Source organism: Pelodiscus sinensis, chromosome 11, assembly GCF_049634645.1.
Source record: "Pelodiscus sinensis isolate JC-2024 chromosome 11, ASM4963464v1, whole genome shotgun sequence".
NCBI classification, from domain to species: Eukaryota; Metazoa; Chordata; order Testudines; family Trionychidae; genus Pelodiscus; species Pelodiscus sinensis.
In genome coordinates this window covers 2,115,088-2,138,381 of record NC_134721.1, presented here as the reverse complement: position 1 = coordinate 2,138,381, position 23,294 = coordinate 2,115,088, and the positions used below count along the sequence as shown (strand labels likewise).

Genomic DNA, 23,294 nt, shown 5'->3' with positions numbered 1-23,294 from the left:
CGAAAAAAGTAGCCTTTTTTCGAAAAAACTTCACCTGCGTCTAGACTGCAGCCGCGTTCTTTCGAAGTTAAATCGAAAGAATGTGGCTTTTCTTTCGACGGTGGTAAACCTAATTCGACGAGGAAGAACGCCTTCTTTCAAAAGTGCTCTTTCGAAAGAAGGCGTTCTTGAAAGCAAACAGGCTTTTTAGAAAGAGAGCATCTAGACTCACTGGGTGCTTTCTTTCGAAAAAGCGGCTTGCAGTATACAGGATACAGTTCCGCGTGCAGTCTAGACGCTCTCTTTCGAAAGAGCCTCTTTCAAAAGAGGCTTGCAGTCTAGACATAGCCTTAGGGTATGGGTCAAATTTTAATGGACCATGTCCCTTTAAGAATAAATCTTCCCTTTTCTTTGTAAAATTAATCATTGTTTTCTGCTGTGTAAAAGCTCTTGCTGAGCAGATCAAATCGTGTAAATTTTTTTTTGGCAATGAAGAGTGATCTAAATGAATGGACAGTTTTAGGGGAGAAGGCTGGCTTAGACGCTCATATCACTGTTATCTTGTATTCATTTCATATTCCTCTTTCAATACCACAATGAAACTACTTCATTGTGTAGTTTCCATGTAGCTCCTTTTTGCAATTCTAATTCCTGCTTGCTATTGTATTACAAAAGAATCTAGGAACCAGTGCATTTGCATGAAGGGCATTTTAAATTCTAATGTCAGGGGTCATTAATCATTTTTGTTGTTATACCTACGAAGCACAATTTTGACATAGAGGAGAGATTGCTGGAGAGGAATCCATTTTGAAACACTATTTCCGATTAATTTTTCACTTTCGATGAGTTGCAAGAATACAAATTAAAAAGAATCCCATACCACAATAATTTACATACATCTGAGTTTTTGGCAGCTGTGATCCATAGTATTTGTTTTGAAAACTGATACTATCATTAACACTTCCTATGATTTGAACTCCTTTCTTTTTTTACAGTTAGTGCTCCTTCAAACTTTTCTTTGTTTTTAATAAAGTCCCTTAGGAATACCTTTAAAACACTTTAATATCCAGCTACATGTGGAAATGTTTATTTGCAGAGTCCTGTGATTATTCCTTCCCCCCCGCCCCACCCACCCAAGACCACAATATATTTGTTCTCCAACTAAATTAGCTGTTAATTAGTTAATGGATGAAAACAGCTCTGTAAGTGCTAAGTATTATTATTTACTATTATTGCTAACAACAACAAAGTCACTGGGATCAATTTGCCACTGACATTCATGGGAATAGATTCCGATGTTTTTGAGTTTATTTAAAGCTAATTAAATAGATGCTTCTGCTGTTCTCAGGAAAGAAACAAAGGTGACCTTAAATCCCTTCACTGCAAGTTCTAACCAGATACTCCAGGGTCCAAATGGCTGCTAAAGGTTATCTCGTCTTCTCTTCCACTTACTTGTTCTCAGTTAAACTGTTGACGGCGTTGGCTCTTACGTGGATGGATGACAGTTTCTTCTTCAACTCTGTGTTCCTTTGATGCCTCACCGTGTTATGGCTAGAGAAGAGGTTTCAATAGCATGTTCTGAATTGACATTGTTTGTGCCAAGCTTATGAACCTGTATTTGTTTCTCTTGGATCTCTGCCATCCTTAAACTAAATGATGGTCATAGAAACATCACCCTACACCAAAAACCTGCAGGACAATGTGTCACCATAATCCTCTCAGAGCAGTTAATAAATAATTTTGTTCAGAGCACGTTTGTAAATGATTCTTGATTCAGGGAGGTGAACATGTCCCAAGTTTTTCATTCCAGATGAAAGGAAAACCCACAAGTTTTTGTTTTCAAGGTCACAGGGAGAATTTTTCAACTTTCCTGTCACTGTGGGAATCTTCCTTGTACTAAGATAAATTGCTATAATGTTGGGTGAAGCAATATATATATATAAAGCATTCAGTAATCTTAGTTGGGCATGAGAATTCCCAGCGTGCTATTTTCAACTGGTATCCATAATCTTGAATAGTATGGATAAATACAAATGCCAAAAGATGATTGATTGTACAGGTGGGCAGTCAGGACGGCTTTTTTAATCAAAATATATAGATTTTTTTTTTTCCCCTCAATATTCAAGAAAGGGGTAGCGTCTTGGTGTAGCTGAAAAACTGTTAATTTCTAGCATATGTAGTGTAAATTCAGGCAGTTTTCCTTTATATGTATGCTACTGATATTTGAGCACACAAGAACTTGATACATCTATAGGTTGGCCCTTCCTAACCTGGGATTCTGGTCTGGCAACATTCGTGGTATGGCAAAACCATGGATGTGCTTGGACTAAAAACCCCAGGGCTGGGAGTCCAGTGGCAGTGGATCGGTGCGTGGACACCCTGGCGCGAGCTGGGAGCCCACAGCAATGCCGGCCAGCATGTGGCAGTCCGCGGCAGTGGGGCCTAGAGCCCAAATCAGCCTGAGGTAGTGGGGTTGGGAACCCACGGCAGCTCCAGCTGTCGCTGGTGGCAGGGGGGCTGCTGGCAGTGGGAGGGTTGGCAGGCTGGGGGTCAGTGTCGGGACATGCCCTGGTCTGGCAAATCCCTCCTTCAGGACCAGTTGGGTCCCGAGGGTGCCGGACAAGGGAAGTCCAATCTGCAGTTGCCCTGAGATTGGCGGACTTAGTACTGAGAGGAATGCGAAATACCGGAATTAAATCTTGAAACTTAGTTTTGCTGTCATAAGCTTTTGACCTCTCTACAGGATGGAATGTGCAGAAGTTTCACTCCCTAGAGAGCTGGCTCTGGCTATAAGGGGATGACCTAGGGAGGAGTGTCTTAAGGGGTGACATAAGGTATCTTTCTGGTACCCAAGAGTGCGCGCACACATTTTGAATGCTTGAAGCGATTTTTTTTTCAAGGGAATTTTCATTTGTTTAGCCTAAATATTGTTTTTTCTTTTTAATCAGAAGAACTGGCAGCCTCTGATGGCGTTGAGCGCAAACTGCTTCGGCGTGTAACCTATCAGATTTGTACTCTGCCTCAAGGAGGACTCAATGGTACGATTTATATCCATCGCAAACCTGATCCATCGGCTCTTCAATGGGCAGAAGCCCTTTTCGCTCCCTCTCGTGTACGCTTTATGTTTTCCCTGAGGACCTAGCGGTTTATGCTGACCAAGTTGCTGATACTCTTAGGGGTAATGATTGGAGCGGTGCATCTGATGTTGTGCCTCTCGCCGATCTGTCCACAGATGTCCTGCTGAATTAACTACACCGGTGATGGCTTGGACTACCAGCCCCCTTGCCGATGAATGGCAGCAATGGCGCTACTTGTTGAAACAAGGAAGCGCTGCGTGCGTGTACCCTTCATTTCCCCGCAACCTACAAAGAGGCTAACGACCACCTCCTTCCCACTTGACTGAGGCACATACCCAGAGAACCATGTGACTCGAGGCTTTTTGGCCCCGTCAGAAATCCAGAGTGCGTTTTTACCTCTTCAAACTTACAAGTGTACAGGAAGCTTGCAAGATGTTTCTACCTTTCCTGTGCAAAATACGTGTTCAGGCAACGTGATTCCTCTATCTACCCTGTAAAAAGTTGCGGGGAGTGCAGTCTACCCAAAGGCAATCAATCTGGAATCGGCGCATCTGACGCCAGTGCACCCTTTTGGCAGTGTGCCTTCTGAAGATAATGGATTCTAACAGTGGCGCTTCCTGTCCTGGGAACTCTTTGCACCACTGATGAAGTAGTAGTGGCCAGCCTACTGCTTCTGTGCAGCTCAAGGGCATCATTCCAGAGTGAACCTATTCCTGGTACAGTGGTCAGAGCCACTAATATGTGCTTTTCTTCCATGCTCTATTATGGGCCTTGAACGAGATGAAGCAAGACATCAACAGTAATTCTAGCAGTGCCTTGTTGGCCAAGCAGGCTTTTTGGCTTATCAACTTCCTTGCATAGATTCGTAGTGAATAGTCCTATGGGCCATGTATTTCTCAGCATTCCAGTTACTATAGGTAAGTAACCTTCCTGTCTGTTCAAATAAATGTTCAGGAAAAATAATCCTACTATATCATATTAGTATTTAAGTTCTATTCTTCCTTTTGTAGAAAGTTCTTATCAGAAGGCAGATTTGCTGTCATAGGGGTTGATTGATAATGGGTAGTTTTTCTCTTGAGGAACTCACACGGATTATGATTTTTCTTTTCCTAGTAACTAATTGCAGAATTACCATCTTAGAGCATACATGAATAAGAAGTGTGTTCCTTCTCTTTATTTCTCCCAAGTGTTCAGCCTTTTCTGACTCTCGCATTTCCAACAAGTTTTGGATTCTGTTTTGGAAACTATGGCTTTCCAAAATCACTTAGGATATATGCTCCTAAATCATGTAGGTGTCTTGAAAATTCCAACCTTGAAATCAGGCCTTCAAAGAATAAAAAGTAACCTCTTGACAAATACTTGAAAGTATTTAAGATGGAAAAATGTCATTTTTCCCCCAACTGGTGATTCTTAGAGTTTTTATCTACATCCAAGCTTGTCAGAGCTGCTTTAGACATTGCACAATCCAGTACTGCCTAGGGAAATTTTAACAGTATCAGGATAAAGTTAACAGGAAGAATCAAGCAATTAATTTCCTTCAAGGTAAGATCAGCATATCTGACTAGATATTATATTACTTTGCATAGCAAAGTTTCAAAGTTAATTTAGGAGGAAGACTTTACTTTAGATATTCTCAAAATGCATGAGAAGAGATGATTAAATTCCAGTGTAAATTAGCTTCTAAACATAGAGGTTTGCAGTCTGAAGTGTAGCAAAGAATGTATATTTCAGAAGGGAACTGTAGTTCACAATATTAACTCACTGATGCCAAAGGTCTTGTTGCATTCATTTCTGGAAATACATGTCACCCTGTAAAGGTCTGATGTCTTGTGTTAATGATTTGGAACTTTGTAACTCTCTTTGGTTTTGTTTAATGGTCCATAATACCATGATATCCTTTTTTGAACTTAAAACAAATATAGTATTTTTCTTCAAGTATTTGATTTTTGCTAAGTGTATTATTTTGAGTCTATATCTATAAGTCATGGGGAGCAGAGGTGAATGGTAAATGACTTTTTTGTGTGTGCAAGTCCATTCTAATAAGAATAGCGTTCAGGAACAGAAAAATCAACTAATTCCAAATGGATTTATGTTTTGCCTTCATAAGGCCAAAAAGTCCTATGGGTCTTTGCATACATTGTAGTGCTGTCAGAAATAATCTTACCTCACCGTGACTGCAGTTGAATAGAATAGAGAACAACTATTTATTTTGCAATCTTTAAAATGGCTTGGAGTTGTGTTTATAACTTCTAAGAAGTCTATAAACTAAAGATTCTGAAGTGTTTGCTTGCGTGCGTCCATTGCGGGTTTCTCTGAAGTCAAACGCCGTAGGCAGTAATTCTTTCTTCTGGACTGTTCCGGTTGATACAGTTTAGCATTACAGTTTTCACCAAAAAGGTTAACAGTAATTGTTGCACATCTACCATAGTGAATGCCAGTAAAAATGAGGTAGGACCAGAGGCTAAAATAGGAAAAAAAACAAGTTAAAAATTACTTAGACAAGTTAGATGTCTTCAAGTCACCAGGGCCTGATGAAATACATCCTAGAATATGCTAGGATGTGATAGAGAAAGTATCGGAGCCATTTTGTCTAAAAGTCATGAAAGATGGGAGAAATTCCACAGGACTGGAAGGTGGAAAATAGTGTTCATTACAAAAAGGGAAATTAGGACTTCCTGGGGAATTACAGACCAGTCATCTTAACTTCAGTACCCAGAAAGAGACTAGAGCAAATAAATAAGCAATCTGCAAACATCTAGAAGATTTACGTCTAGAAGGTGATATATAACATCATGACCCACTTGATAAGGTGGTAAGCTTGGTGGCTGTGCATATTAACTTTTGTGTAAAGTTTTTGATCTTCTCATAAACTAGGGATGTATAACCTAGAGGGAGCCATTATAAGATGGGTGCATAACCAGTTGGAAAACTGTTCCCAGAGCGTAGTTACCAGAGATTCATAATAAAATTAGAAGGGAATATCAAGTGAGGCCCCTCAGGGATCAGGTCTGGGTCTGTCCAATATTTTCATCAATGACTGAGCAAATGGCTTAGAGAGTACACTTACAAAGTTTGTAGATATACTGAGCTGGGAGGAGTTGCAAGTGCTGTGAAGGATAAGAATAAAATTGAAAATGATCTGGACAAATTGGAGAAATGATCTGAAGTAAACAGTATGAAATCCAATAAGGGCAACTGAAAAGTACTTTTGCTTTTGAAGAAACAATCCATTTACACACATGCAAAGTGAAAAATGGCTGCTTAGGAGGTAGTACTGTAGAAAGGGACCTGGGGACGGTGGTGGATCACAAGCTAAATAAGAGCCAGCAGTGCTAATGTCGTTGCCAAGAAAAGGAAATGCTATTCTGGGATGTATTGGCAGGACTGTGGCAAGACACAAGAAGGAATTATTTTGCCATGCTCCATGATGATGAGGCCTCAGCTGGAGTAAAGGGTCTAGTTCTGAGCACCATATTTCAGGAAAGACGTGGACCAATTGGAAAAAGTCCAGAGAAGAGAACATAAGAACAGCCATACTGGGTCAGACCAACGGTCCCTCCAGCCCAGTATCCTGTCTGCCGACAGTGGCCAATACCAGACGCCCCAGAGGGAGGGAATAAAACGGACAATACTCATGTGATCCCTCTCTTGTAATCCATTTCCAGCCTCTGACAAACAGTCTAGAGACCCCATTCCTACCCATCTTGACTAATAGCCATTTATGGTCCTAACTTCCATGAATTTATCTAGCTCTTTTTTGAACCCTGTTAAAGTCCTAGTCTTCACCACATCCCCTAGCAAGGAGTTCCACAGGTTGACTCTGAGCTGAGTGAAGAAAAACTTCCTTTTGTTTGTTTTAAACCTGCAGCGTATTAATTTCATTTGGTGACTCCTAGTTCGTATATTGTGGGAATAAATAAATAACTTTTCCTTATTCACTTTTTCATTCTAGTCATGATTTTATAGACCTCTTATCATATCCCCACTTAGTCGCCTCTTTTCCAAGCTGAAAACTCCAAGTCTTTTTCATCACTCTTCATATGGGACTCATTCCAAACCCCTAATCATTTATGTTCCAAAAAGGGCAACCTTTTCCAATGCCAAGATATCTTTTTTGAGATGAGGCAACCACATTTGAACACAGTATTCAAGATGTAGGCATTCCATGGTTTTATATAGAGATCATACATTATTCTCTGTCTTACTCTCTATCCCGTTTTTAATGATTCCTAACATTCTATTTGCTTTTTTGACTGCTGCTGCACAGTGAGTGGATGTGCTCTGGAAATCTAAGTATACTATATTCACTGGATTCCCCCTTGTCCTCATGTTTGTTGATCCCCTCAAAGAACTCTAGTAGCTTAGTAAGGTACGATTTCCCTTTACAGAATCCATGCTGACTTTACCCCAACAAATTATGTTCATCTGTGTCTGATAATTTTATTCTTCTTTATAGTTCCAAATAATTTGCCCGGTACCGATGGTAGACTTACGTCTGTAATTGCCAGGATCACCTCTGGAGCCCTTTTTCAATATTGGCAGCACATTAGCTATCTTCCAGTCATTAGGAACAGAATCTTTATTTAAAGGATAGGTTACAAACCAGTTCCATAGTTTTCCATTTTGAGTTCTTTCAGAAGTCGTAGGTGAATGCCATCTGGTCCCAGTGACTTGTTACTGTTAAGTTTATCAATTTGTTCCAAAACCTCCTCTAGTGAGACCAGGTCCCAGCCCAGTGCCCTGTCCCCAACTGGGTCCCCGGGTATCCTGCCAAAAGTTTCTGTCTCGGTCTCTGATATCTCAACCCGACGGAAGTCTGGTTTGCTTGAGTTGTTCCTTTGGCAGTGTGGGGAAAGGGCTCCATAGCCCCAGGGTCCTCAACAGATGGCAGTCCCAGCAGCTCCACAGGCTCCTACCCTCAGGGGCAGGGGTTAATGCAGCTTGGACCCAGCTCCAGGGGCCAGTAGCAAGGAGGAAACATCCAACTCCTTCTCTAGGTCTCTCCCAACTGAGCCGGAGGCCCTGCCTTTTATGCTGCCTGTCCTGCGTCTGAGGTCTGGAGCAAGGGATGGATCTATCCTGGCTCCATCCATGAGGAAATGGAGAGTGGGCTTGCCACGAGGCCATTCTCCCTCACTATACTACCTCCTTGTTCATACACTTCACCAGCTAGTGCTTGTTCATCCAACAAAAATGCACATGCACCCTGCATCTAGCAACCAGAAGGCAATAACGAGAGGGGAAACATGGCTCTCTTATTTTTCTCTATATGGATGATCCCAGTGATCTTCACTTGGAAAAATTATAAGATCTGCTCCTACACTCATTGGAGTCAATGGAAGGTCTTCCGCTCACATCACTTGGCTTGAGGTCAGGCGGTGTGCATACTGTACTTGGCTGTTGCTAGTTAGTATTGTATAGTTCTGATAACTTGGTTGAGACGCAGCAAAATGTTCTCCTTGATGGGCTATGGGCTGTGCAATTCAATAGTCCCTGACAGCAGAGTGAATCCAAATTTTGGAGCCTTTGTATTATAGTCAAGGGGGTTTTCTCCCTGGGTCAGTATTTCCATAATATACAAGCTGTGGGATAGCTCTGGCAGTTAGATTGTGTGGTACAGCTTCCCAGTTGTAACTACTTGGATGTGAGTCAGGAGTTTCAAAGCAGAAGGTTTGGAACAGAGCTGTCTCCTCCTTGAAACACGATGTTGATGTTCTTTAATGTAGATAATGCTGTTGAAGTCAGGGGAAATTTAGAAATGTGTGTAACAGAAATGATTCAAAAGCAACAAACTTTTTCTAGGATGCACACGAGTAGTGGCTTATGTCGTAAATTGTTTTAGTTCCTTTGTTTTTATTTCCTCGTTAATTTGTTCAGGTCATTGTGTTGCGTGGCACAGTGCAATGAAAGACGGTTGACCATACGTTCACAGAGCTGAATGGGTGTTACTTTTCTGGGTCTGTACTGACTGTCCCTAGGGCACATGGTTGGGGGCCAACCTGACAGAAGGAATAGCGTGAAAGAATCATAAAATAGTAGGACTGGAAGGGACCTCGAGAGGTCATGGACTCCAGTCCCCTGCCCTCATGGCAGGACCAAATACTGTCTAGACCATCCCTGAGAGACATTTATCTAACTTACTCTTAAATATCCCCAGAGATGGAGATTTCACACCCTCCCTGGGCAATTTATTCCAGTGTTAGACTACCCTGACAGTTAGGAACTTTTTCCTAATGTCCAACCTAAACCTCCCTTGCTGCAGTTTAAGCCCATTGCTGCTGCTTCTATCCTCAGAGGCCAAGATGAACAAGTTTTCTCCCTCCTCCTTATGACACCCTTTTAGATACCTGAAAACTGCTATCATGTCCCCCCTCAATCTTCTCTTTTCTAAACTAAACAAACCCAATTCTTTCAACCTTCCTTCATAGGTCATGTTCTCTAGACCTTTCATCATTCTTGTTGCTTTTCTCTGGGCCCTCTTCAATTTCTCCACATCTTTCTTAAAATGCGGTGCCCAGAACTGGACACACTACTCCAACTGAGGCCTAACCAACGCAGAATAGAGCGGAAGAATGACTTCTCGTGTCTTGCTCACAACACACCTGTTAATGCGTCCTAGAATCATGTTTGCTTTTTTTGCCACAGCATCACACTGCTGACTGATATTCAGCTTGTGATCCACTATGACTCCTAGATCCCTTTCTGCTGTATTCCTTCCCAGACAGTCACTTCCCATTCTGTATGTGTGAAACTGATTGTTCCTTCCTAAGTGGAGCACTTTGTATTTGTCTTTATTAAACGTCATCCTGTTTACCTCAGACCATTTTTCCAATTTGTCCATATCATAAGCGTACTTTCTATGCCAATATCTAAATGGTTGATGAAGATATTGAACAGAGCCAGTCCCAAAATAGACCCCTGCAGAGCCCCACTTGTTATACCTTTCCAGCAGGGTTGTGAACCATTAACTACTCTGAGTACGGTTATTCAGCCAGTTATGCACCCACCTTATAGTAGCCCATCGAAGTTGTATTTACCTAGTTTATTGATAAGAATATCACGTGAGACCATATCAAACACCTTACTAAAGTCTAGGTATACCACATCCACCGCTTCTCCCTTATCCACAAGACTCGTTATCATATTAAAGAAAGCTATCAGATTGGTTTCACATGATTTGTTCTTTACAAATCCATGCTGGCTGTTCCCTATCACCTTGCCACCTTCCAAGTGTTTACAGATGATTTCCTTAATTACTTGCTCCAAAGATGATAGCTAGAGGCTCAGATACCTCCTTTATCAGCTCCTTGAGTATTCTAGGATGCATTTCATCAGGCCCTGGTGACTTGCAGGCATCTAACTTTTCTAGGTGATTTTTAATTTGTTCTTTGAACTCACTGAATGTCTGCCTTTTTGTTTTTGTTCATGTCAAGGGTTAGATTTATGCTTCAGAATAAAATATTAAGCTACTTGCTTGTAAAATTTACTTCATTGGTCAGAAGTTATTTACTATTTTGTGGGTTGTCTTAAACATTTTGAAATGTGTTTGTCTCTGCTTTTAGTTGACTTATTTCTTTCATTACCTTTTCTTAAGCTAAAAAAAAATTAAGATTAGAACAATAAAGATGTTTTCAGTTGAACATGACACTGTACAAAAAAGCAGCATGACCAACACTTCCATTGCTTACTGGGTGGGTAGGAAATATTTAAGGGTAAGTTAGAGCTAAATATCAACACAGAGCCAGGTCAGGTGGCTGTAAACAAACTTTATGGGACCGTGGGAAACTGGGCCACATCCTATGATAAGTGGACACCCCGCTAGCTAAAATCCTGCCGGTGCATGGACATTGCCAGACCAACGGGGTTCAGCAGGTAGAGGGAAGGAACAGTGCTTGTGGGATCAGCTTTGTTCAAGCACTCATCTGTCGCTGTGGTAAGTACGCTTCAAACTAGAGAGGCAAGGGCCAGTCATGGTTTCTACAGCATTCCCAATGCTGCTGAGAGAGAAGAGCACTCCAGTTCATTAGCTATTCAGAGGTGTCTAATGTTACTATTAGAACTGAAACTTTTGCGTGGGCAAGGAGCCCTTATTAGTAAGAATGTTGGGGGAAAACTGGGTTCCAAATTGGTATAGGCATGTCCCTCTCTCTAGTCCTTCAGGGTCACATGCATTTCATGGACAACTTATTCCTCAGAAGCAGCTCATCTAGCAACCTATTTATCAGAGTTTTGTGGTCTTGAAATCTGAAGCTGCTTGGAAACACTGTGAATAATTGATATGGTTTTATTACTCATTGCTCCCATTGCATAAAGAGAAACATTTATCTCTTACAGTTTACTCTCCTGCGTATGGAGAAAGCTGGCTTCAGGCATGTAACAATTAACAGCAGAGGGGCCATCGTTTCTAAGGACTCCTTACCATTTCGGCGGCCTCCATCTTTAATTAACAGGACATGAAACACTGGATTCGGTGTTACTGCCGTAACACTCCATCAGCGGGCAGAGTTCTTACCCCCTCTCTCCTTTGGACCACTGCAGTCAGTGAAATTCCATGATGGATGAACCCTTCTGGCTATTGTACTGAAAAGCAGAGGAAAACAATGTTGCTAAACTATTTCGTTGGGAAAGTGGAAGATGCCGTTTTCTTCCTGCAGTTCTTTAGAGGATGTTAAGGGTAGACATCACAAGTTCCACATTGGGAGCTAGTGAATATTCAAGATTCATCTGTCATGCAGATTGTGTGAGATGAAATGTAAAATAGATCATTCGGAGTCTCCTTTTAAAATGTATTAAAACCAGCTCTGATTTCAAATGGATGGATGTCAAAAAGGCCAGGAATTAGTTTTGCAGATGATTTTGAACCAGGCCTCCTGGGAGACGACACGAGGGTCAGAGCTGTGTGGGTTTTGCAATCTGCTGGGATTTATATCATCAAAATATTTCATTTTGTACCACGCGTGATTAGTTTTTTCTTGCTCTTTGTGTAACTGGGCAAGAGAGAGGCAAGATGGCCTAGAGGATAGGGCACCAGTTCTGGATTCTCTTCCCAGTTCTGCTGTTGTCCTGCTGCATGATCTTGGGCATATCAGTGTTTTGTGCCTCAGCCATTCATTCTGTAAAATGGGGGTAATTGTCCTCATGGACCTTTTGTAAAGCACACTCCAACTGTGTAACGTGGTGCTGTTTAACTACTGGAATGCTTGACAAATTTCGGAAGCAAATTGGATCTTTTGTTAGCTGTTCTACTAACACCAGCGAATCTGGATTCCAGATACTGCGATCCTGGAGCAATCTTGCCCACTAATGTTGTATGTATTGACTTAGATGAAAACTACAAGTGTGTTTCTGCCAAATGTAAAGAGTGTGTGGGGGAAAGGCCTTGAAAAGAGGCTAACCCTGCGGTGGGGCAGGTTAGAGGGGCCAGGAAGTGATTGAAAGATACTGCTGGAGATGATGCTTTGGTGATTTCTTGGCATAGTAGATTTGGAAAGGTGCTGAACATCCATGTTGCGTGTTGATTGACAGCGGGATAGCTGACCGAATGTTCCATACACGTACTATGAAATGTCACCTCCTGTGTGCTCATGAGGAAGTTGCTAAAGTTTTCTGTCTATTTCTCTATCAGTCAAATGTCCTGTTCAACTCATACACTTACCATGAGATGTAATCTGTTCCTGTGAAGAGTTCTGATAAGCTTGATTAGATCATGGTGATACGTGAAATATTTACAGGATAAGCGTCCACAAGACTAATTCTTTTAATGTTCAGCTTTTTCAAAGGCGGCTACTCATTTTTTGTGGTCAAGTAGTTGAATCCATCTGCTGTAGGAGTAAATACAATTCAGTAGTTAAATACAGTTAACTCTGCTCTCACAAAAACACCACTCTATAGTCTGTCATGAGCAGTTATGGAAGCATTTTGCTTGTGGGGCAAAGTAATAGATTCTAGAATTTCTCCTGTTAAAATGTGAATCTGTAAAGGAACAAAGCATACACTTACACATTGTGGTGTACTCCTTATAAATGATCTGGTGGACTCATGAGTAGCTTTTTAATGGCTTCAGGAATAGGCAAGTCTGATGATTAATCTGAGAGAGGAAACAGAATGTGCTACGTGTGCTGTGTCTCCTGCTGCTACCCTAATTTGCATGTGAAGGCTCTAAGGTACGAGGAGAGATCTGCTGTGGGTGGGAAGAAAAGAGGTTCATGCAGGGATGGTGTATCCTTGGTTGTGATTGATAGGTTGTATTTTATTTTCCGTGCATATAATAATGGGTATGACTAAGTACCAGTGATGGACAGCAGCTTTGAGTTGTTTCATTACAATGTATGCGTCAGTGTACTTAGATACTAGTCAGTGACCAAACAATGTCTTTGCAGAATGTCAGGGTCAGTAAAAATCCAACACCAGAAAACTGGCACATACATAACCTTAACTCTGCCCTTAGGTGACTAGAGAGAGCTCTGAGTGTGTGTGTTAATTATGCACCTAAAATAAAAGCATCTCTGGGATGTTTAGAATGTAGATTTTGGGGGCAAATAAAACTTGTGTGTGAGAGATTTGTAAGCTGTTGAAGCTCTCCTTCTGTTCACCTTTTTTAGACTATCCTCATCTGATGCATTTCAAGATGAGGTATAAGTTCTGAAGTGTTAGTTGCATAGTCAGACAAAGCTAGCAGTTGCCTGCTTGTTTTTGACTTTGATCTGTCACCAGTGTTTACAATGATCCGAGACTGTAAAATGTAGCTTGTTTTTGTCTATACATCTTTTAAGATAAGAAAATCAAGAGGGAACTAGCACTTGAGATATTTCCAAGCCCGTGAGGATGGACTCTCTCTGTTCTAGTGCACTTGTGACACATTGGTATTCAGGTAGTACCATTGTTGATGCAACAGCCTTATGAGTTTCTATTGTATAACTTTGTCTTTCTTGGTTACAGGATTGTAACTTACTTTGGAAGCAGTTAAAGGTTTAATATCCCAGTGCCAGATGTAAGTCTCCTTCCTTGTGCTCTACTTGAGGTCAACATGGACTTCTGGCAATAGAAAGAGCTTCTCCATGTATTTGCATTTGGCACGCCCAGAAAGAACACTAAGCAGGAACTTCACCCCGAGGCCTGCCACTTGCGGTGACTTGGGTTTGTAGTCTCACCAGAGTCTGTCTTGACCAAAGAAGTGTAGCACTCTTTCCACTGCCCCACCACAAAAACCCCAGCAACAACCCACCCCACTGCTCCAATTACTAGACACAATAAACATATGAACAAAAGGGGGGAATTGCTTACCATAATATAGCTGGGTCATAATGTTATCATTACACTACAAGCATGCGTTCTATCCCAGACATGAACAGTTGGCTCTTGTTGTGTGAACACAATGCTATTATCAGCAGGAAATTCTGGGGCCTTCTTTCCAGATGGTCTTCAGATTCAAAGTCTTGTGTTGAGATATTTGGAAACTGAATTGAGCGGCGCCCTTTCATTACCGTCTGACAATGGAGATGAGAGCAAATGGTCAGATCCAAATTCTTGTTTGTCAATTAACGCTTTGTAATAATAGGGCAGATATTGCATATGCAAAGTGGGATCTTAATTACATTGTGTGCCTCACTATAACAGTGTAGTATTTCTGACGATGCTGTCTAGCTGCGCCAGGCATGCAGCTCTGAGCACCATAGATTAAAACAATCCGCTTGTGTAAGGTGCCATGTTTGAAGCTACAAAACAAGGTAATACTCTGACTGAGTACACTGCAATGCGTTAGCTGTGCTTAATTAGATGCACGCAAATGACCTCTCTCTACAGCTGCCTCACCTCTGGTATCATTTTTGATTATTTCTGGTGAATATCAGCCGCGCGAAACACACAAGAAAGTGGAGTGTTTTTTAGAGCATGTGCTCAGGACTGAGAATGCTCTACGACCTCAGATGGCGTTTCAGGGGGGTTGTTTTGGCAAATAGGTTCCCAGTTGGTCTTTCCTGTGGCGCTTTCTCAAATCCTGGAAATCTTGTTCCAGGAAGCGCCCTCTCCCACGGTGGGCTAGAACTGAAATGCTGTACTTAAGCAAAACTCGTATCTCCTGCTTCTCCCTCAGAAGAATTTTGCAGTTGTAAGGGCACTGCGTATGTGACAGGGCAGCCAGTCAGTAGTTGGCTCACGTAGATAGTTTTTTACACCTGTTTAAGGTGGGGAGATCTGAGCAGTTGCGGTGGGCAAACGTAGCAAGAGGCTTAATTATCCAACCACTGTGTGGTTGTTAAAAAGAAGTGAGGTGGTATATTTAAATACCACACTGCTCTCGACTCAGAGGCTCCCTCTTTCAATGTGATTGCTGCCTTGGCACTCAATAAAGCATCATGGGGGTGGTAAGAAATAATTGACAGATACCTAAAGCTTTATTCCACAAACATAATTGAAATCAGATGATCAGTAGAGTTGTGTTGCCAGATGTTATATTGGGGGAGAGCATTACTGCTGCAGTTTACTTTGTGGCCAAAGAGAATTTACTAGCAACCGCAGAGAGAACTTCAGAGTTGGAAGTTTCACAATCAGCAAAGTTGTTTGTGGCTTGAAAATGTAACTAGCAGTTTTAACCTGTCTCAAGGTGGTTTGCCCCAATATTTGAGCAGAAGTTGCTTTAATGTATCTAAAAGGGTGTCACAAGGATGAGGGAGAAAAATTGTTCTCCTTGGCCTCTGAGAATAGAACAAGAAGCAATGGGCTTAAACTGCAGCAAGGGAGGTTTAGGTTGGACATTAGGAAAAAGTTCCTAACTGTCAGGGTGGTCTAACACTGGAATAAATTACCTAGGGAGGTTGTGGAATCCCCGTCTCTGGAGATATATAAGGGTAGGTTAGATAAATGTCTATCAGGGATGATCTAGACAGTATTTGGTCCTGCCATGAGGGCAGGGGACTGGACTCGATGACCTCTCGAGGTCCCTTCCAGTCTTACTATTCTATGATTAAAGGGGTTTCATCAGCTCAAATCACAGGACCTCGTTGTGACGGACCCCTTACACTTTATGAAATGGCCTTATGGGCACAAATATACATAACTCAAAGATGCTTTGGGCAAATTATCTCATGTAACCTATCAAGCTTCATATCTTAATCCACTGGATCTGTTTATCTAATTTTGCTGTATATATCACTCTTGTGTGTAAAATTAGACCTATGGAGCGTGGAATGCTTTATGGATTTTAAATGTGTAAATGGAAAGCCATTGAGGGTGATTCCACTGCTTAGGAGGCCTGAGTGTCTGGGCAATCATATGCAAATAGGCTTTTGTCCTTAAGTCTTAGAGGTTGGTAGAGACTGCCCAGGTGACTTCCCATACCAAAAGGGAATCTTGAAAAAACAATAGGAAAGTAGGAGGCTACGTCTACACTGCAGGCTTCTTGGGCAAGAATGGCTGTTCTTGAGCAAAAACGTGCGGAGTGTCTACACGGCACGCGTGTCCTTGCGCAAGTGAATTTACAGTACAGCGTTGGAACAGAGGACTTCTTGCACAAGTCTTATTCCTCTACCCATGAGGAATAAGCCTTCTTGCACAAGAGCTCTTGTGCAAGAAGGCAGGGTGGACGGGTAACGGGTTTGTTGTGCAAGAAACCCCTATGGCTAAAATGGCCATCAGCGCTTTCTTGCACAAGAGACCGTCCACACTGCCGTGGGCGCTCTTGCGCAAAAGCGCATGGCAGTGTGGACGCGCTCTTGCGCAAGAATTTTTGCACAAGAACTCTTGTGAAAAACAGTTCTTGCGCAAGAAGCCTGCAGTGTAGACATAGCTGGAGTGTTTTGTCTTTGGCTGGACACACCCGAGGGAATGGACCAAAGACCTCTCCTAGGGTGAGGAACCGCCCTGCTTTGGAAGGTTTAGCTGGAAAAGAAACCATTTTAGGAAGAGTTTGTGATAAGTTTGCACTGAGGTTTCAAGCAGCTAAGTGTTTTCTGTTGTTTTAAGTCCGTAATCTACTTTGCTCTGCCTGTTTTCACAACCACTTTAATCCTACTGCTTTTATATAATCAGTTTTGTTTTCTATCAAGCCCAGTGTCAATAATCGTTACCTGGGTGGGTGGGGTGTGTGTGTGTGTGTGTGTGTGTGTGTGTGTGTGTGTGTGTGTGTGTGTGTGGAGGGAGAGGCAATGGGTGTGCACATCCCCCCCCCCTTCATTGTTAAAGGAGGTTTGCCTAAATAATTCATTGGTTCTGATCCCATGTAGGTACTGGTATACGGAAGACACCCCCAAGGCGTCTTCTGAGACCGCTCCCCATCACACTAGTATTGTGTCATCTGTCAGTGGGCCACAATATGTGGGTGTGATGCTGTAACTAAAAGGGATCAGGAAACCCACTTTTTCTGTTTACTTTGTGCATCTGACAGGTCTTAATGCCTGCCTAGGCAGCTTAGTTGTACAATCAGTTGGTCACTTTTTCCTCTTACTGTGTTTGTGGGTTTTTGTTCATTTTTTGAGGGATAAGGGGTCATATGAGTGTATGGGTCTTTCATTAGTCAAGAGGGAAAACACCATTACAATAGGAAAATACAATTGTACAACTAGAAAAATTGACCCGGGGTTTCAGAAATAGGTTTCAGAAATAGGTATAAAACTCCCTTGGAAAAATCTTGATGGGATTTCAAATTGATGGTTCCTCTTTAAACCCAGTAAGGCTGCTGTAATTAAAGGTGAGTTTGCTTTTTATCATAATTCTTTGAATGTTAACACTTTAAAAATTCATTGTGTTGACATTTAGTAAACTGTCAGCTCAAATATGCTTTGCAATGCAATTTCATTAGCTGTTGGTTTTTCTATTTATCCAGTGAGCCAGATTCATCATATGCATAACTTATAAATAAAAATATGTAATAGCATGCTGTAATCCACTTTACAGATTAAAAGCATCCTACTCTGAATTATTTTATTTCAGATTAACAGGAAATGAATCGGCAACACTTATTCTGCTTTAAATTTGCATCCTAAATATAATTTGTAGCCAAAGTCTAGCATAGATAATAAATACCACATGTCATCGTAGCTGCACCTTGTGATCCAAAACATTCTCTACAAAACTGGTATCCAATCGCAACCACAGGAAAAAAACATTAGAAGAGAAAGATGCTTAACGCAATATGTTCACGCACCTCGCTCTTTCCTAGAAGGGGTAAGTAGAACTACTTCATCCCAGACGTCCCCACCTCTGGGTTTCAGACTGTTTCCCACCTCTGCTTCAGGGACTTGCTTGTATTTTACCCCAAACGCTTTGTTCTATAGTCCTTCCTTCCCCTCTCCTGCACTGAACTGGTTCGCTGGTCTCAGCGTGGTCAGATATCAAAACTGGTACTGTCTTCTAAAGCATCAGTTAATGGGACTATTTTAGGAGTCATCAAACTTCTTGGCACCTGGGCCCCCATCTGACAACCCAAATTATTACGTGACCGCAAGAGGGGGGATCAAAGCCTGATCCCACTGAACTCCCCCTGCCCTGGGTGGGGCCCCCCCCAACTCAAAGGGTTTCCGCCTCGGGTGAGGAGTCTACAAGATGACCCCCCCCCCCCCACACACACACACAGAGTCCAAGAACCATTGGGCTTTCTGAAGGGCCCTGAGTCTTGGGGGGCCTGATCCAGGGAAGCCGGAGGCTGCATCTGGGCCCGAGGTTCCCCATCCCAGCTTTGTCAGCTATTGGTGGTGCTTGAGGCAGTTAATAACTGGTCTGCAGAAAGTCTGTGCGGTAGGTGTGTTAGTGTGTAACATTAAAACTACTAAATAGTCCTGTGGCGCCACAGAGACCAATAAAAATACATAGAATCATAGCTTTTGTGGGCAAGACCCACTTCCTCAAAGTTGAAGCAGACGGCTCAGTATTTTATTGGCCATTCATGCGTTAATCGAGAATTTGTCCAGCTATCTGTTCCGACAACTCACTTGGATTGTTTTTTAAAATGGTGCCAGACATGGGAAGCTTCCTCGCCTCTCAACCATGCAGTCTCACTTGTCTCCCCTTGTGCATAATGGGACTCTGCAGCGTGGGTCCAATGACATAGAAGTAAATATTTTTCGGACTCTTCAGAGAAGCAGGGGAAAAAATCCTGACCGATTTTGTCCAAGCTGTTGTAATCTGCTTCTCTCACCTGCAGATAGGAGCCTTATCAAATTGTTCCTTTGCCATAGATGCTCTGGCTTTTCTAGCTGTCTCCTCTTGTGTTTCTTGGCTACAGTCTAAGCAGTATTAATATTTTGGTGTACAGGTTTCTCTTAGGGGACAATTCTCATATTGCACTGGAAAACTGTAGCTTTCCCAAAGCAGGGGGAGACGGCCGAGCGAGTTAGTGGGTCTTTCAAATTTCTGGGTCTGGGGCTCAATGTCGAAGCTTCTACATACAGATTACAGTGGAGGTCAAAATTTTCTGCCTGACCTGTAGCGGTTTCCGTGTCAGAGTGATAAAATGTCAGCCGCCTTCCTGCTGTTGGTTCTGCTGCCTTGCGTGGAGGAAACTTGAAAGAGGAAGATGATTCAGCCTTTGAGATAATTTAAAGGCAAAATATAGTGGGTTAATGCAATGGAGAGAGGTTTAAGCGTCCCACAAATCAAGGGATAGGCCAGGTTAAGGCTGTTTGAACAGTATGAAGTATAGCACAAAAAGATGCTATAAAAAGAGACGATCAGAAATACTCCATGCGAGCGATGTGGGCCTGGAGGAAACAAGGTGAACTTTGGGATGAGCTGATTTGGGATACTTGGTATGGAAGCCAGAGCCTTGCATCAGTGGGAGGAGGTGGTTCCGTATTTGACCAACTAAAGTAGGAAAATGCTCTCAAGGAATATCCATGGACGTTTCCATTTTTCTGCTAAAGTTACTGGGCCAAATTGTCATAGTGTAAATCACTGTAGCTTATAAATTTGGCCCTGTATTTGAAATACGTTTAATAAGAGTTGAGACTAAGGGGAGAGATCAGATTATCAGTGTCTCTGGTAATTTGTACTGAAATTTCCCCAGATAGTTACCAGAAATCCATTTAATAAATGATTATGCAAACTAACTCCCCAAAATGCTATATTGGGAATCAAACTTAAAACCTTGCTCTACTCGACAAAGGCACTTTTTCAGTGTTTGTGATCACAAAGTCGTGGTGTTGGGATGTCTAGTATAATGCACAAGGTTCAATAGTTTCACATTACTTAAGGGCCTTTTATTTTTGATTGAGCACGTTTGGTTAAGGTTTACTGAATTTGGTAAATACTGTACTTCCAAGTCTCTTGGTGATAAGCTTTGATAATATTTTATTGTCAAGGTTAATAAGTGTCATTGTCCTCGGAATAACAGCTCCTTAGCCCCCTTTTTTAATATAAGTATGTTTTCTTAGTGCAAGGTATTGCACTTTTGAGGTAATCACCCTTGAAAAAGTTCAAGCCTCCAAGAGCTCTAGTTCTGTGCTCCATGGAGGCCATATCTATTTGTACTGTGCCAGAGATGAATCTTCGGTCATTCGATTTAGTAATCTAATGGTGAGGGCGCCCCGGTCTGCGTCGGTACTCCTCGATTTGCAAGGAGTAAGGGAAGTCAAGGGGAGTGTTTGTTCCTGTCTACTTTCCTCTCTGGGGACGGCACCAAGCTCGGCTTAAGGTCCGTCAACTCCAGATGTGTAGGCGAAGTTGCCTACTTTAAGCCAACCTTCTGGGTCTAGTATAGACCTGACCTATGTCTTCAAAGAATTCAGATGTCTGTCCATTTGAGCTGGGGCTCTAGCATAGTGGAAGACTAGAGATGACCTTAAAACGTTTAATGTGATGAGCATCTTAAGTAAGATGGTTCCTTTGGAATTGTAGTCTGCCAGGTAAATTGCCTGTCTTTCAGGAACTCTCAGTCTGGAAAACGTTTTGGTTCTTGTTTGTTTCCCTATTTGACTGTGTATACTAACAACCTTAATTGTAGCTATGTACCATAGAGTTGATAAGTCTAAATGTGGTCCATGGTCAAGAGAGCACGTACTTCTGGACTGCAGAGATCTAACGCTTTGTTGGTCTTGCTTGATTGTCAGTTGCTAAATTCTATTAAAATCCCTTCCTAACCTTACACTTCCACATAATTATTTACAGCATCATGGCTAATGTTTGAAAAGTGGCAATTTATTAAGCCAATTACTATTTTTGTTCTTGAAAACTTTCTGGCATTAATCAGTACTAAAAGCCTATGTATAAATGTGTATAGATGTTTGAGATTTTTGTGGTATATGATTACGCAGAATGGCTAGGGAACACAAAAATAGATATGCAGCCAAAAAGTCAGAGGAGCAACTAAACTGTCCTAATCACCAAAAGTAGTGGCTTAATTCAATGATGATGTCAGAAGATGTTATACAGTCGTTATCAGTGAAGCTTGAGCCAGACAATTTTAAAAATGAGGATGTCCGTTTTTATTATTTTATTGATATTAAATCTGACCTTCTGTAAGAGTTTAATTGTGTGGACACATAAGTCACCTCTTACTTTAAAATAGTTAATACCTACATCATTTTTGCTTTCTGAGAAAAATGGGCTTGTATGTTGCCTGGGATCTGATTTCTTTTGGGGAATTAAAAGCAATAAACAGTAAATTCTTAGGCTACTGACGATTAAATATCCAGATACTGAAATTTTAACTTTTAGGAGCATACAAAGAATTCTGGTGCTGTGAAGTCTGGTAGATGGTGGAAGTCCGTTCCAAAGCATATTAAATTAACTGCTACCATTTTAAAAAAAAATTTCCCAAGTGAAATGTTTGATGAATAACTTTGTGGGATTCTCAGGCCTGGTCCCCATTCTGGCACTCCGAGTACAGAAGATGGGGGCCACCAGGAGACCTTAAATCATAGAATCATAGAATAATAGGACTGGAAGGGACCTCAAGAGGTCATCGAGTCCAGCCCCCCTCCCTCAAGGCAGGACCAAGCTCCGTCTACACCATCCCTGACAGATGTCTATCTAACCTGCTCTTAAATATCTCCAGAGAGGGAGATTCCACCACCTCCCTTGGCAATTTATTCCAATATTTGACCACCCTGACAGTTAGGAATTTTTTCCTAATGTCCAATCTAAACCGCCCCTGCTGCACTTTAAGCCCATTACTCCTTGTCCTGTCCTCAGAAACCAAGAGGAACAAATTTTCTCCTTCCTCCTTGTGACACCCTTTTAGATATTTGAAAACCGCTATCATGTTCCCCCCCTAAATCTTCTTTTTTCCAAACTAAACAAGCCCAGTTCATGAAGCCTGGCTTCATAGGTCATGTTCTCTAAACCTTTAATCATTCTTGTCGCTCTTCTCTGTACCCTTTCCAATTTTTCCACATCTTTCTTGAAATGTGGTGCCCAGAACTGGACACAGTACTCCAGCTGAGGCCTAACTAGTGCAGAATAGAGCGGCAGAATGACTTCACGAGTTTTGCTTACAACACACCTGTTGATACAACCTAGAATCATATTTGCTTTTTTTGCAACAGCATCACACTGTTGACTCATATTCAACTTGTGGTCCACTATGACCCCTAAATACCTCACTTCTATGGGTTTTACTTACAAAAAATCCCCAGAGTCACAGATTCACTGACTATGGGAAGGAGGTAGCTGCTACCACCAAGTGAAACAAAAGAAAACCATTTCCTTCATGAACCCAGGAAGAAACTCCTGGACTTTTTCCAGAGGGTAACTCCCAAGCTGCTTTATCACAAGAGAGCTTGAAAAGAGAGAGAGAAGAAAAAACTGCAGTCTTTGGTAGCTGATCTCTTAATCTTAGACATGCATACACACACACACAGCTCTCCTATTTCCTTTCAGGACGCAATCAAATCATCACCTTAAAAAGGTGATATTACTGACAAAACAAAGAGATATACTTGGTAAAGCAAACTTGATTGCTAGGTGTTACAGAGCAACTGAGTGAAAGAAATCAAAACACAGAGAATATCTCTGGGTACATCTTAGACAGTGAATGGGGGAGGGAAGGCATGGATTTGCGTAGAGAAGTTTAACCAGACAACCAAAACAAAGAAAAATGCCCTGATCGCGACTAAATGCACGTTTTCTCTTTCTTTATTCATGATCCCTTCCTAGTTCAGTCTGCTGAATAGTCAACATAGATTCACCAAGGGCAAGTCTTGAGAATCTAGGTGTCGTCAAGGGTCCAGAAATACGTCTGCATTATCAATGTCATGGACAAAAAGTGGGCAACCTCGCCTCAGGATAGTTTGAGAAAGTAGCGTCCAT

The 23,294-nt window shown here is 41.8% G+C and overlaps 1 protein-coding gene and 1 long non-coding RNA gene across 21 annotated transcripts in view; one reads left to right on the top strand and one right to left on the bottom strand.

The window, feature by feature from the left end:
• Positions 1 to 1,550, bottom strand: part of LOC142830896 (uncharacterized) — a 60,695-nt gene extending 59,145 nt beyond the window's left edge. For all 3 annotated transcript variants that reach the window (XR_012906425.1, XR_012906423.1, XR_012906424.1), the window contains exon 1: positions 1,432 to 1,550. This is a non-coding gene — a long non-coding RNA (uncharacterized LOC142830896). The remainder of the gene's footprint in view (positions 1 to 1,431) is intronic.
• FHIT (fragile histidine triad diadenosine triphosphatase) overlaps positions 1 to 23,294 on the top strand; it is a 1,115,730-nt gene that overhangs the window by 306,818 nt on the left and 785,618 nt on the right. The window contains exons 3-4 of one of the 18 annotated variants that reach the window (XM_075938453.1): positions 2,931 to 3,017; positions 3,212 to 3,973. The exons of 16 other annotated variants lie outside the window; for them this stretch is intronic. The gene's annotated coding sequence lies outside the window, so the exon portion shown is untranslated. Of the gene's footprint in view, positions 1 to 2,927; positions 3,018 to 3,211; positions 3,974 to 23,294 lie in introns of all 18 variants that reach the window. One more of the 18 variants, XM_075938449.1, reaches the window with a different exon arrangement.